The following is a 13761-nucleotide window of genomic DNA, read 5'->3' on the forward strand; positions in this document are numbered from 1 at the left end:
CCATACATGCAGCAATTTTGGGAACGTATTGCAACTGGATTGCATGGTTGTTTTGTACTATGTGATCCATTGCAGGCAAACACACTGGGTTTGCTTATTGCCTTTGGGGTGTCATTAAGATCCCACTGACACCTCCTGTAGATCTCTGGGCACAGTGATTTGAATGCAGTGCAGGAAACGCACACAGATTGTGGTTTCCTGCACCGCATTCTAGTGTGAACTGAGGCTAAGGCCGGCCATACGCAGTTCGAATCTCGATCCGAACTGTTAATGGGCAGGCTGAATGTGCCAAGTTGATCGATCGATCAACTTGGGTACAACCAGCTTGCCGGATTCTCCCACTATGATCGCTAGCGGCCTTCAAACATATATCAAATACATTTGGAAAATAAGTTTTACCAACTGAAAAAATTGTAAGTAACTAAGTAAAAGGGCAGAGCAGTGCTGTAGTGGTTAACACTTTCGCCTAGCAGCAAAGGGGTCACTGGTTCAAATCCAATTACAACACTACCTGCCTGCAGTTTGCATGTTCTACCCTGTGCCTGCATAGGTTTCCTCCCACACTCCAAAGACATGCTGGTAGGATAATTGATTCCTGTGTAGGTTGGCCCTAGTATGTATATGTATGAATGTGAGTTAGGGGTCTTAGATTGAAAGCTCCTTAAGGGCAGGGACTTATGGGAAGGTATAATATACAGCACTCTGTAAATTGATGGTGCTATATAAATACTTGAAATAAATAAGTTAATGTATGTGTTCCTAACATAAACTTTTCTATAAACTGGAAAAATCGAGTTGGCTTTACGTAAACCTATGGTCTATAAACTGGAAAGATTGAGTTGGCTTTACTTGAACCTATGGTCTATAAACTGGAAAAGTTTAAGTTATCTTTACTAAAAATTGAGTAGACTTTACTTAAAACTATAGTTCCAGACAAGTTAAAGTTAATTCCTAACTTAAAACAGTATGGTCTATAAAGTGAAAAAAATGAGTTGGCTTTACTTAAAACAACAAAGTTGAAAACATGAAAAATCGAATGAGTCAGACAAAAATAAATTTAGTTGACAGTACTTAAAAAGCTGATGCAAATGGTTGCCTCAGTTTTTTTGAGTAAGCGCTCACAAGCAGGGCCCTCTGAATCCCCTTGTGTTAAATTGTATTGTACCTGTACTGTTTCCCTTTATTTTTTGAAGTTCTGCACAGACTGTTGGAGCTGTATAAATTCTCTATGATAATAATAAAATTAATATTAATGCCAGATGTGCCCTGTGTATGATTGGTGTTGAACTTATTCATGTTAGTAGTGGTTTCATCCATGTTGCCACATTTTTCCACAAAAAGCAAGATATTATTATGATGATAAAAAATGATTAAATTCACACCAACCTGCTGTGTGCCTGCTGATGTTTGATATGTGAGCTTGTATCTTCTCATTCAGATATGCTGCATTAAACTGATTAAAGCATGTATAAAATTGAGTCTGAAATGTGTATAAAATATACATGCTTCAACTTGCTCTAAAATACATTCATCTTGTGTTCATGTAGTCTAAGTAAACCTGTAGTTCATGTAGTCTAAGTCAACCTTCTAATTAACATTAACCATGGAACCATCAAAATAATTTTCAGATCTTAGAGAACCCCTACATATACTTATTATACCTGCAGCTCATAGTTCATTTGCATGAACAGCAAATTGTTGATATAATAATACTTAAAAGAAAAAAGGAATGTGGGGTTCTTAGGGTATTTGATACCAAGAACTGCTAAATATGACAAAGTTCTTTAGAGCAGTAGTAAACTAAGTGTTTATTAACCCCAAAAAATAAATAAATAGAGATCCTGTTCCCTTAAAGCACATTAAACAGCACCGTGCTTGTGCTGTGTAATTTGCCTCTCTCTAAACTGTAACAAACAGGCTGATCCTGCCACTTCCCGTGGTGTCCCACTTCGCTTCACTTTTGACCACGATAATCATGGCTGCTGAGCCCTGACCATTGTGGTCAGCGTACGTCCCTTCGTCATCCAAAGCTCTCCTCTCTCCCCCTCCTCCCTGTCTGTTAGCACTGTGTTCTGTGTCTCTGTCTCTGCCCTTGCCCCCCTCCCCCCCCCCCCCGCTGCTATTAGTAGAAATTAAAAAGTATAAATGGTCACTGGCAGACCCTCTATTTTAGCTAGGCATAGCACACTGTATAAGTATTTTATAAAAAACGAAGCACGTAAATACATTTTAAGAGCGATCTTCAGGCCGGTCACGGGACTCGCAGCCAATCTCCAGGGCTACTGCAGGAGGAGCTGAGTGGCCATGTGACCTCCCCGCTCATGTCAGAGGGAGATCTTGGCCCCTCCTGCAGTAGCCATATATCGGAGTTGTACAGTGGCCGCAAATCATGTGACCGGCCTGAAGGTAGCTCTAAAAAGGTATTTACATGTCTAATTTTTATAAAAAGACATATAGAGTGTGCTTTGCCTGCCTATAATAGAGGGGTTGCCAGTGATTTATACTTTTGGGTTAACAACCACTTTAACTAAAAAAAAATTAAAAATCTTCTCCCTGCAAGGCAAAGTCATAATGTGCTAGTATGCATCTCCAGTGGTGTGTTGTCTCCGCTGACAAGGCTTCCGTCTTCACCCGGTCTTCTTTCCAGGTCTGCCGGCCCTGGCTGCATGAATGGCAAAGCCGTGATGACATCACTCCCGTGCATGAATGGCTGAGCTGCGATGATGTCACTCCCATGCAGAGCTGTCTCTGCTGAGACACAGAGCTCTGAAGAAACAGCACGAGTATGCCATTCCTTCAGAGTACATGCGCCGGCTGTAGAGTCACTGAATATCTCCTAAACTGTGCACATTTAGGAAATATTCCTTGTACCTGCAGGTAGCTCTTACAGGTGGGAGACTGCGCTGGACTGACTTACCCAGTTGAGGGTCTGCGAGTTTGGTGGGGGCGTGTTGGAGAAGTTTGCTCCCAGTGACTCTGGCCCAACTTGGCAGAAAGGTGGTAGTGAGCTCTTTTGAGGGGCTTGGGCTTCCACCTCTGGTTAAGGCCTCAAGGTGGTTTCCACATATACTTGTGAGGGTAGGTAAAAGGAGCGCCCAGTATCCAATTAGAAGTGAAATAAAGGTGTATATGTAGTTGTTTTATTGAAAGTAGTAATTTAATTGAAGTAAGTATTAGTAAGTAGTAAAGCATGATAAAACCTTTAAAACACTTTCTTATAAGCTTACCTGTAGGTACAAGTGTCCAATGGAGTTTATTACCACTTTAAAATATTAAAAGTGAAATAAAAAAAAATAATAATAATTCTTTATATACCAAAGGAAAAGCCGCACACCAGGATATCTTCACAGGCAAAACTTTAATCAGCTGAAAAAGCTTCAGCATATAGTCTTGCCCCCAGGACCACCATTCAAACATGTTTCACCCAATTGGATGGAACATGTTAGAGGGGTGGTCCTGAGGGCTGAAAGTGGATCTCCAGCCTGTCCACAAAATATATAAAAACAAATTTGTGCAGTGTAAACTTTGTTGCAGGTTGTACACTTAAGGTATTTTTACCCGGCAAGTGGATCCAGTGCTGTCCTGCAGAATCCTCTTCTAATTCAGCCCCACACCACCCTCTTCTTAAGTGACATCATCGAGAGGCCCGTCAGCTCTTTCAGGCTAAGCCACAGGGCCTCACAATGATGCGGCACTACGCCTGCTCCCTTCTTTCTTAATAAAGGACTATGACTCCTTGGATATGTGCAAAATATATGCAAATCCCGGGAGGAGCAGCGCATGTTGGTGAACTGTCCGAAGTATTCTCTCAAAAAACATGAACAGGACGGGTGGAAAGGAGGTACATTTTGCCTGTGAAGACATCATCAGTGTATGGCTTTTCCATTAGATTATACTGAGCTACATATGGAGGAGTGACGGACTCTAAGCCAGCACCTGGCTCCAGCAGGAGAGGAGAGAAGGTTGTGCGTTTTTCTTTGACGATAATAATTGTCAGAAAAGAAACTCAGACCATGCAAATTGTAATGTAGTGCCCTTTATATTGAATGTCGAGGAAGGGCTCCGTTACATTTGGCCAGTGTAGAAGAACCCCTTTAAATTGGTTGATGAAGAAAGCCTCCATTATACTGGTGGTTAGCGGGGAGAATGCCACCATTACAGATAGATTAAAGGAACATTGATTTCAGTGGTAACTTATCTGAGAAACAAAAATTGCTGATTGCTCTTGGAACCTCCCTGGAGAAACCCTAGGGCTGCGTGGAACCCTGGTTGAGAAAGACAGATCTAAATAGTACTTAAAGGACTAATTCCTTTATTGAAAAAAGCCCACCTCCCCTAACCTACATGAAAACCTACCCCCACTCCTGATGCATATTTACTTTGCAAGGAAAGTGGCAGCCTCCACCAATGTTCACACCTTCACATCTAAAATTGTCTCCACTGGGGATTCCAGCTTAGATTAGGTTAGAGGGCTGGGGTGTTTTTTTCACTTACAAGTGAACTTGTAAGTGAACTTGTACTTTAGGCATATAACAATGATATCAACAAACTATGCAGTGATGACAGATGCAGTGCAACTTTTCCTTGTGAGTTAAGGAACACATCTGTAAAATAGATCCATGTGGCATACTGTAACTGCCTAGTTTCCAGTCCTAATCAGAACCACATATATTGAACTATCCTGCAGTGTTCTTTACAGAGGGGGGTAGATCCACCAACAAAACCGGACTCCTATACAGTGCTTTGGTGGGTGCACCATTGAATTGTCTAATATGGCCGCAGTGAACATGCGAGAGATCTCTCATTTTGAATTATGGAATTGTTCAGGGACCGGGATGGTTTTATGAAGATAAGAAGTGATGGATGACATTAAAAGCTGCTTAGTGCATAGAGGGCATAGCAAGTGCCCAGTGAGGAAATAGCAATGTAATAGGTCAAGGACAATTTGGTTATTGTGTGGTGTCAGATTGGAAGAGAAGAACAGATCTCAACTATGTTGGAGCAAAGCAGTTGAACTTAATTGTGTGAGTTGTATTTATATCATCTGAGTTCATAGTACACACACAATGAATTATTGTTTGTTAAGGCTTTCCCACATCCTGGCACTGTGTTCAGGCTCCTGCCATATAATTGTGTCATGCTTTATGAACCTTAGTTTCATGATTATTTTTTTGTATATGTCACGCAATGTGGACACATTTCTTTCTTCTTCTTCATACATTATTTTACTGTTATTGTTGTTTAAAGTGTAACTATAGACAGAATCAAAAATAGCATATAGGATGTAGACTGTAGCATTACCACACCTATGTTTGTTTTTCTGAATCCCCGTGTGGCATAGTTTTATTATCCATTGATTCTGCCAATACAACTGTTATCTTTCCATTTTCTGTAACAGTCCAAACTGCCCAATGATAGGGGCAGATATGTTTAAAGGAAGTCCCAGTCTTGGCTAAAAAATGGTCTGACTGGATATGAGCGAAGGGAGATTGGTGTCCCACCAAAATTGGAGATGGTGGTCACCCTATTAAAAAAGGCCAGAGTAAGAGAGAAAAAGCGTTGTTGGGATTAACAGGAAGTTTTTAAATATTTATTCACCACAGTATAAAAAAACCTTGAACTACATTTACAATGCAATATACCCAATTTTATTGTTGAAGTTATACGCTTAGGTATGTCATTCAATACTATGTAAAATGATCACATTTTAACATTTATATTGAACATTCATTTTCATTCACATAGTTGTCAAATGAAAGCAGACTAATGTAGCCACAAAACTAAAGATGTAATAATGACTGTCTTGACATGTTGCAACAGATGTGTACATTCCTGTTCATTTCCTAGTAACGTGCTTGTCTATGTGCTCAATAGACCTTTGCAGAGCACATGGGCTTGGACGTCTTTAGGATATCTACACATCTATACTGACTTCTGGTCTTATTCCTGCACACACGGGCCGAATGTCAGGAGACAACGGCCGGTTCAATAAAAACTGTCTGACATTCGGCCCGAGTGTATGTCAGATGGTCTAACAGAAGCCGGACGTTTTGCTGAATTCTGTTGGATGAGCATGCTAGAAAACCAGCAGCCGGCCGGCTCCCAGTTGTCAATGTCTGGGAGCGCTGACCAGAGTGTTCTGGCGGGGGGGTCCCCCTGTCCCCCTGCCAGAACACAACAGCTCAGCTAACCTGCTGTGTTGAACAAAAAAAGAAACTGTTAGCCCTTGTACACACGGTCGGAGATTCCGACGGAATGTGTACTATTGGACCGTTTTGTCGGATATTCCGACTGTGTGTGGTCTCCCTCGGACTGTTTCCGTCAGAATATATGAAAGACCAACTTTTCCAACTTGCCGGTAAAATTTTCCAACAAAATGCTCCGATCGGACATACTCCGATCATGTGTAGCCTACTCCGACGGACAAAGTGTCACGCATGCTCAGATCAAATTCCTAGACCAAACCTATTGGCTACTAGCCTGAACGTAGTCCAGTCGTAACGAAATAACGTCATCACGTTATGTACAATCGGATTTTCCGTCAACTTTGTCCGACCGTGTGTATGCAACAGTTTCGGACAAAATCCAACGGATTTGGTTGTCAGAATGTCCGACCGTGTGTACAAGGGCTTAGTGTATATCAGGCTTTAGGGGAGTACTAGTCTATTATCAAAATATTCCAGTATAGCTGATAATGTTTACCCACTAAGAACAGTTGGCTGATAACTGTCAGCTTATGTAGAGGACTGTAGTTACCCATTATTACCATGACTATTACCATTATTACCAAAGAAATTAACAGATTTTTCCATCCACATAAGGGGGGGGGGGGTGAATGCAGCTGCTGATTTAACAACTTCTATCAAACAATGATGGCCACACATGGGCCAAAATTCAGCTGGTCCATGCTGATCCAGCTGAATTTCGACTCTCTGGGGTCTGGTAATTAAGTATAGGGGATATCAGTCACATGGGAATACCTAAATGTGGAGGAAAGGTGATAGTAAGTATGGTAGAGATGCATTCCTCAATGTGAATATACAATGTGAAAAAGTAAACAATTTGATTTTAATTTGTTTACGGGCTGGTTCACACAAGATACAGCCCCGTGCGTTTTTTCTGCATCAATAACTCATGAACAGTAACATGGATTCCAATAGCCCTAGTTCACACCAGTGCATTGCATTTCAGTGCAGTCAACAAAAGTAGAAAATGTTGCGTTTTTTTCTCTATTCACCACATCACAACAACAACATAACAAATCACATCAAAACCGCACATGCAGAAATGCATTCGTAATTCTGAAATTGTTTTGTGAACTAGCTGTAAGACCCTGGGCTTGAAAAAATGTGGGGTAACTAAATCTGGGGCAAAACATGGAAATATGCTGAATAGAAGTGAACTACTCCTGGAGTGAAATTCAAACTTGTACACAAATTCCTTGCAGTTAAAGACACAGGGAACTATGAACATTAAAAAAATTAAATAAAAAAATCTGCTTACAGAGAAGGGTGGTTATTTTTGATACCATTGTAATAAAAATTTACATGGACATTTTAGATAGTGTTAATGTAATTCCTTAACTTTATTATTTTTATATAATTTATTATATGAATATTTGTTAATTACTATTTTTACATCGCTGCCATAGCAAGGTTCATTGTTGCAGCATTGTTTTCCTCATTCATTTTCAGAGATTATATGAATAAATTGCCAAACTTTCCTGTAGTAGGAGAATGTATTCATCTTGTACAGATATTTACTTTGGCTTCTGCTCTGTTTAACCTTATGCTGCCTGTTCAAGCAACTAAATACTCTGCTGCCTTTTCTGAAACAGCAAATCACCCCAGAAGGTGCTGAGCGTTTATCCAACCTTGCTGGTGCATTCCATCTATCTGCTGATGTGTTGAGGCTGGCCTGCCTGGCGGCTTCCTGTTCTCTGCCTGATCAGTCTCGACAAGCTTTAGTGTCACTTGTGTGTTCTTCTCTCTATACCGTCTGGACGATTTCTGCTATGATGGAGATTGACGTGACTGGTGTGACTCCCAGATCATGCCTCCTCTACAGTATAACTTCTGGATTTCTGCTCACTGGGCTTTTTTTTTACTGACGGGTTTTCTAGGAACAGAAAGATTGATTTTCAGATATGACTGTGCTAGACAATTGTGTGAGATGTACTATAGTGTGTGTGTGTGTACACTGATCAGCGATAACATTATGACCACCCATCATAACCATAGCTCCCAACTGTCCCTGATTTCGAGGGACTGTCCCTAATTTGGAACAAAGTCCCTCTTTCCTCCTCATTTTGATCTGATCTATATAGTTGTATATAAAATGCACTTTTTATCTATCAAAAAGTGTTTCTCAGCGCTAAACCTTTCATCTGATTTCTAAATTGCTGCATTTGTAAATTCCAAATGCCAATATAAAGGGATAGTAGTGGTAAAAAAGCACTTGTGGGTTTACCCAATAATTTTTTTTTTTTTTTTACAATTCTCTTTTAAGTGGGGTGTCCTATGCCTACATAATTTTACTAATAGGTGTCCCTCATTCCCATCTCAGAAAGTTGGGAGGTATGCATAAGCAGTTGAGGCATGGGCTCCACTAGACCTTTGAAGGTGTGCTGTGGTATATGGCACCAAGCCACCAGTAGAAGATCCTTTAACTCCTGCATGTTGTGAGGTTTAGACTTGTTTTTTAAGCACATCCCAATAGATGCTTGATTGGATTGAGATCTGGAAAATTTGGAAGCCAATTCAACACTTCAAACTCATTGTTGTTTTCCCTAAACCATTCTTGGAATTTTTCAGACCAGACCACACCACCTTCTTCCATTGCCCTGTGGTCCAGTTCTGATGCTAAACCCTAGTGTTTTTTTTTGTTTTTTTTAAAATAACAGACATGTCATACTTACCTCCACTGTGCAATTCGCTTTGCCCCGAGTGGCCCTGATCCTCCTCTTCTGGGGTCCCCCAGCAGCACTAGTAGCTCCTCCCTGCATCGGGAAACCACCTAGGAGGAGCGCTCTCCTTGGGTTTACCTGTGCGGGCGCGCTCCCAAGATCAGCTTTTCTGTCCATAGACACAGAAAGCCAGTCTCTGCCCCGCCCCTGGTGCCCACGTCATTGTATTTGTTTTACAGCAGTGGGAGCCAATGGCGCTGCTATTAATCTATCCAATCAAGAGCCGAGACCCTGGCCAGAGAGGGTGCGTGCATCTCCGGCGTGGGAACAAACGGGCACAGGTGAGTAAATTGGTGGGGTGGTGGTAGGGGGGGCTGTGGGTGGCTGCTCAGTGACAGAAGTTTTTTCCACCTTAATGCATAAGATGCATTAAGGTAAAAAAACACCAGGGGGATTTTGCAATCCCTTTAAGCACTTTTGGTTGTGGACACAGGTCAGCATGGGCACCCTGACCAGTTTGCGTCTACGCAGCTTCGTATGCAACAAATTGCAATGCACTTTGTTTTCTGACACCTTTTTTTTGCATTACCGTATATACTCGAGTATAAGCCGAGATTTTCAGCCTCTTTTTTGAGGCTGAAAGTGCCCCCCTCGGCTTATACTCGAGTCATCGCTGTCTGCCCGCTCGATCAGCGTGTCGAGCAGACAGACAGCGGCCATTCTATAATTCAAAAGCCGCGCCTCCGGCTCCGCCTTCGCCTGTGATAGGCGGAACACTGAATTTCCCAGCAGCCTGTGTTCCGCCTATCACGGACATCGTATCATCCTCGTACTACGGACGAGGATGATACGATGTACGTGATAGGCGGAACACAGGCTGCTGGGAAATTCAGTGTTCCGCCTATCACAGGCGAAGGCGGCGGCGCAGCTTTTGAATTTTACAATGGCCGCCGAGGCGCCGACGAAGAGGGCACGGGACGGAGGCAAGGCACGGCACGGGACGGGACGGGACGGGACGGAGGCAAGGCACGGCGGCGAGGCACGGAGGCAAGGAGGCAAGGCACGGGACGGAGGCTCGGGACAAAGGCTCGGGACACAGGTAGGCTGGACACACACACACACACACACACACACACACACACACGGATGGATACACACACACACAGGGATGGATGGATGGATGGAGACACACACACACAGGGATGGATGGATGGAGACACACACACACAGGGATGGATGGATGGATGGACACACACACACACAGGGATGGATGGACGGACACACAGGGATGGACGGACACACAGGGATGGACGGACACACAGGGATGGACGGACACACACACAGGGATGGACAGGCATGTCTTACCCTCGGCTTATACACGAGTCAATAAGTTTGCCAGTTTTTTTGGGGGTAAATTGGGGGCCTCGGCTTATATTCGGGTCGGCCTATACTCGAGTATATACGGTAACTTTTTCAGCAGTTTCTATTGGATCAGACCATGCGGTTCAGCTTTCGCCCCCCATATGCATCAACAAGCTTTGGCCGGTCACGACAGTGTCACCCCTTCGCCAGTGTTCCTTCCTTGGACCACTCTTTTTTTGTAGGTTCTGACCACTGCAGACAGGGAACATCCCAGAATATCGGCAGTTCTGGAAATGCTTTGACCAAATTATCTAGCCATTACAACTTAGCCTTTGTCAAAATCGCTCAAATCCTTGCACTTGCCCATTTGTCCTGCTTTCAACACAACTTCAGGGACAACATGTTCTGTTCACTTGTTGCCAAATACATGCCACCCACTCAGTTGCAGTGCAATTATTGCTCTCTGTACAGAGACAAGTGCTACAAAATACCCTTTGGATCCAGTCACAACATAGATATAAACCCTGATGAAGAGGGGGTATTTGATCCCCCAAAACGTGCTGGATGCTCATTAACAGGGTTGCCAACCTCCCGCAGCATTTTTACAGAACAGCAATTACAGAACTTCTATTGAAAACTAACAGTGAATATTTGAACAGTATAAACATGGTATGGAAACACTGACAATATCTATACCAAAGTAATTTGCTTGATTTACACTTAAAAATGAAACACAGCATGAAATTATCAGCCCCTGATATTTACTGGCAGTTGTAAAACAATCACTGATTTTTACAAATGGTCAGTAAATTTACTTGCGGTTGTTAACTCTTCTCACTAGTGATAATACATTAAAATCCTTTTTGGCCTCTGTGACTCGTGATGTGGCTTCTCTCAGCTTCATAAACATTAGATGTTAGTGGGAATCTAATCTGGAAAATACTACATGGCTAGTGAAGGCTTATATGTATATCAAGACTTATCTTTTAATTGGGATTGAGTTGGGAAGGATTAAAACCCCTGTAAACTTTTTTTTTTTTTTACTTTCTGTGTTCCCGCTGGAGAAATTTACCTTCTCTATTTATTTTAGTGACCGTTGCCAAGATAGAAGGTTGTAGGAAATACAAAATGTTAGAAATGTCACTGAAACAGAAAGTTAGAGGAATGCTTCTGAAGAGGACACCTGGTATTCCTTTCCCGTTTTGGGCTTTCTTCTTACTTTATGCATCTTGAGGACAGAAGGTAAGCATACATCCCCCCCAACCGCATATATAGACAGTGTGGGGCGTTCACTCAAGTGTTGCTCCTTCCATGAACTTCAGTCTGACCCGTAAAGAATGTTTCAGGGCTTTCTGCCCAGTTTTAGTCAAAAGCAACGTTCAAAAACACACAAAAGGTTATCCTCAATGGGGCTTTCAGTGTCACTCAACAATAAATATTTTCCAGCTTTCTGGCTATACAGACTCCGTAGTTCCTAAGCCTTTCTCCACACAGGTTCCCCACATTATTTCATTCAGCCTTGTGACTAACAAACACAGCCCATCTTGCTCGACACTGGCTCCTGCCTAAACTTCTCTCAGATGACAGATGTCAGAACCTTGAGGTCCAAGTAGACACTCTTCTAGTGCCTGTTGACCCGCTCTGTTCGTACAGCCGTCTATCCCCAGGAGAATGAGACCTGAACCACAGACAGCCCATGGACTAAAAGGGAGTGCACACTGATCAACTTCTGTACAACCGCCCTGTTGGAAAATTTCTGCTCGATCAACATTGCTGGCAAAGCAGGAGTGATTCTCCCATCCACCTTGAATTTGTGGATGAGGGAGTCAAGTCATTTCATTTTTTTTCCATTCAACCTGTTATGAGCTGCCTTAAAGAGGAATCTAGCCCCCCCCCCCCCCCCTAAAAATTAAAATTCAGCAGCTACAAATACTGCAACTGCTGGCTTTTAATATATGGACACTTGCCTGTCCAGGGAACCCACAATGTCTGCACTGCAGCCAATCTTCAGATTAGCTGTTGAGTGCAGCTGCTGCCATTCCTAGTAAGGCAACCCAGCAGTGTAGCCTTTCAGCTTCACAGCCGGATCTCTACTGCAAAAAACAGGTACCTGTCCCCCCCCCCCCCCTCCAAATGTGGCACCAGAGGGGGGAGGAGATGGATAAGCGGAAGTTCCACTTTTGAGTGGAACTGTGCTTTAATCCAGCAATACATGGATCGAAATTTGGCCAGTTCAGCAGGGACCAGCCAAGATTCAATCCATCTATGGACAGATTAATTGTACCCAATTAATCATTTGGTTAATTGGGTTAATAGGGTACAATTAATTATCCAACAGACTGGTTGTACCCAAGTCGATCGATGGATCAACTTGGGTACAACCACCCTGTCTGATTTTTCTACATGTGATTACTGCTGGCATGTTCTGCTGGCCTGGAAGGCTTCCTGTACCCCCCTCCCCTGCCAGCAGAATACAATAGCGCTGCAGAAAGCATTCCTCCATCTAAACTGACTGTGTTGATGGGGGAATCGAGCAACTACACACACACACACACACATTTTTCCCCATGCTAACATTTGCTTAAAAAAATACCAGTCCTGGGATTGCCAGGAGTGATGTGTCTATGGGTATGCATATACCAGCTATCAGAAAGTAAACATTTGCATATCCACTTTAGGTGTGTGCTGACAGTTTTTGCCGTTAGCTAACCGGGACCGCTGTTAATTTAGTATTTTTCGTTTCCCTAAAGGTACAGTTTATGTTAGACTTTAATCTTCGACACAGAGCTTGTGATGTGCTTTATAAACCAGAGGAACTCATGCCAATCTTCTAAGTGTTGAGGAATTGTTTTTTCCATTGCAGCTCTGCTATTCCTCTGCCCACAGTGGCCTCATAGTTGACATAAGTGTGCCAGATAAAACTTAAGAGGAATGTTTTTCTTCTCAAATGTATTTTTAGCCCTTTTGCTTTTATAGAATTGGATAAGCTCAGCACAAAATTTTCTTTTTAGAACCCTGCCATACGGATTTAACCTCAGTGAGAGGGGAGATGGGCTGCATGTGATTAAAAGAAAGGTGAACATTCAGCCAGGGGTCAATGAGATCTGTACCCTTCATTTCCTTGACATACTTTGGTAGGTACTCTGGTTTAGAAAAGTGGAAGAGGGTAAGCCACAGACATATCATTTCCATTTATCACTGGTTTCTGATGGATATTTGAACCCTCGCAAGAACATTCAGGCTTCATGTACTGTGCTGCTGGTAAAGGGACGTTTAGGAGCAGTTGGGCATTTGTTTCAGCTGCCCCTGAACTCTCCTCTATGTTATCTTATCAGTACATGTACACAGGGTCGTTTATAGTCATTTATAGGCAGTTGAGTTTAGAAGCTTTTTTTGGAAAGCAAAAAAAATGCGTTCAGGATGGATGTTCTTGAATAGCTTGTAAGCGCGTGTAAACGCGGTAACTCACATTTAGCCATGTTTTGTTTATAGCC

At 42.6% G+C, this 13761-nt stretch overlaps 1 protein-coding gene across 9 annotated transcripts in view; it reads left to right on the top strand.

Annotated features, from left to right (window-relative positions):
* APBB2 (amyloid beta precursor protein binding family B member 2) overlaps positions 1-13761 on the top strand; it is a 505529-nt gene that overhangs the window by 55743 nt on the left and 436025 nt on the right. The gene's annotated exons all lie outside the window — the stretch shown is intronic.

The sequence above is a fragment of the Lithobates pipiens genome, unplaced genomic scaffold (assembly GCF_037356315.1).
Source record: "Lithobates pipiens isolate NorthernLeopardFrog02 unplaced genomic scaffold, aLitPip1_a1.2 Scaffold_13, whole genome shotgun sequence".
NCBI lineage: Eukaryota > Metazoa > Chordata > Amphibia > Anura > Ranidae > Lithobates > Lithobates pipiens.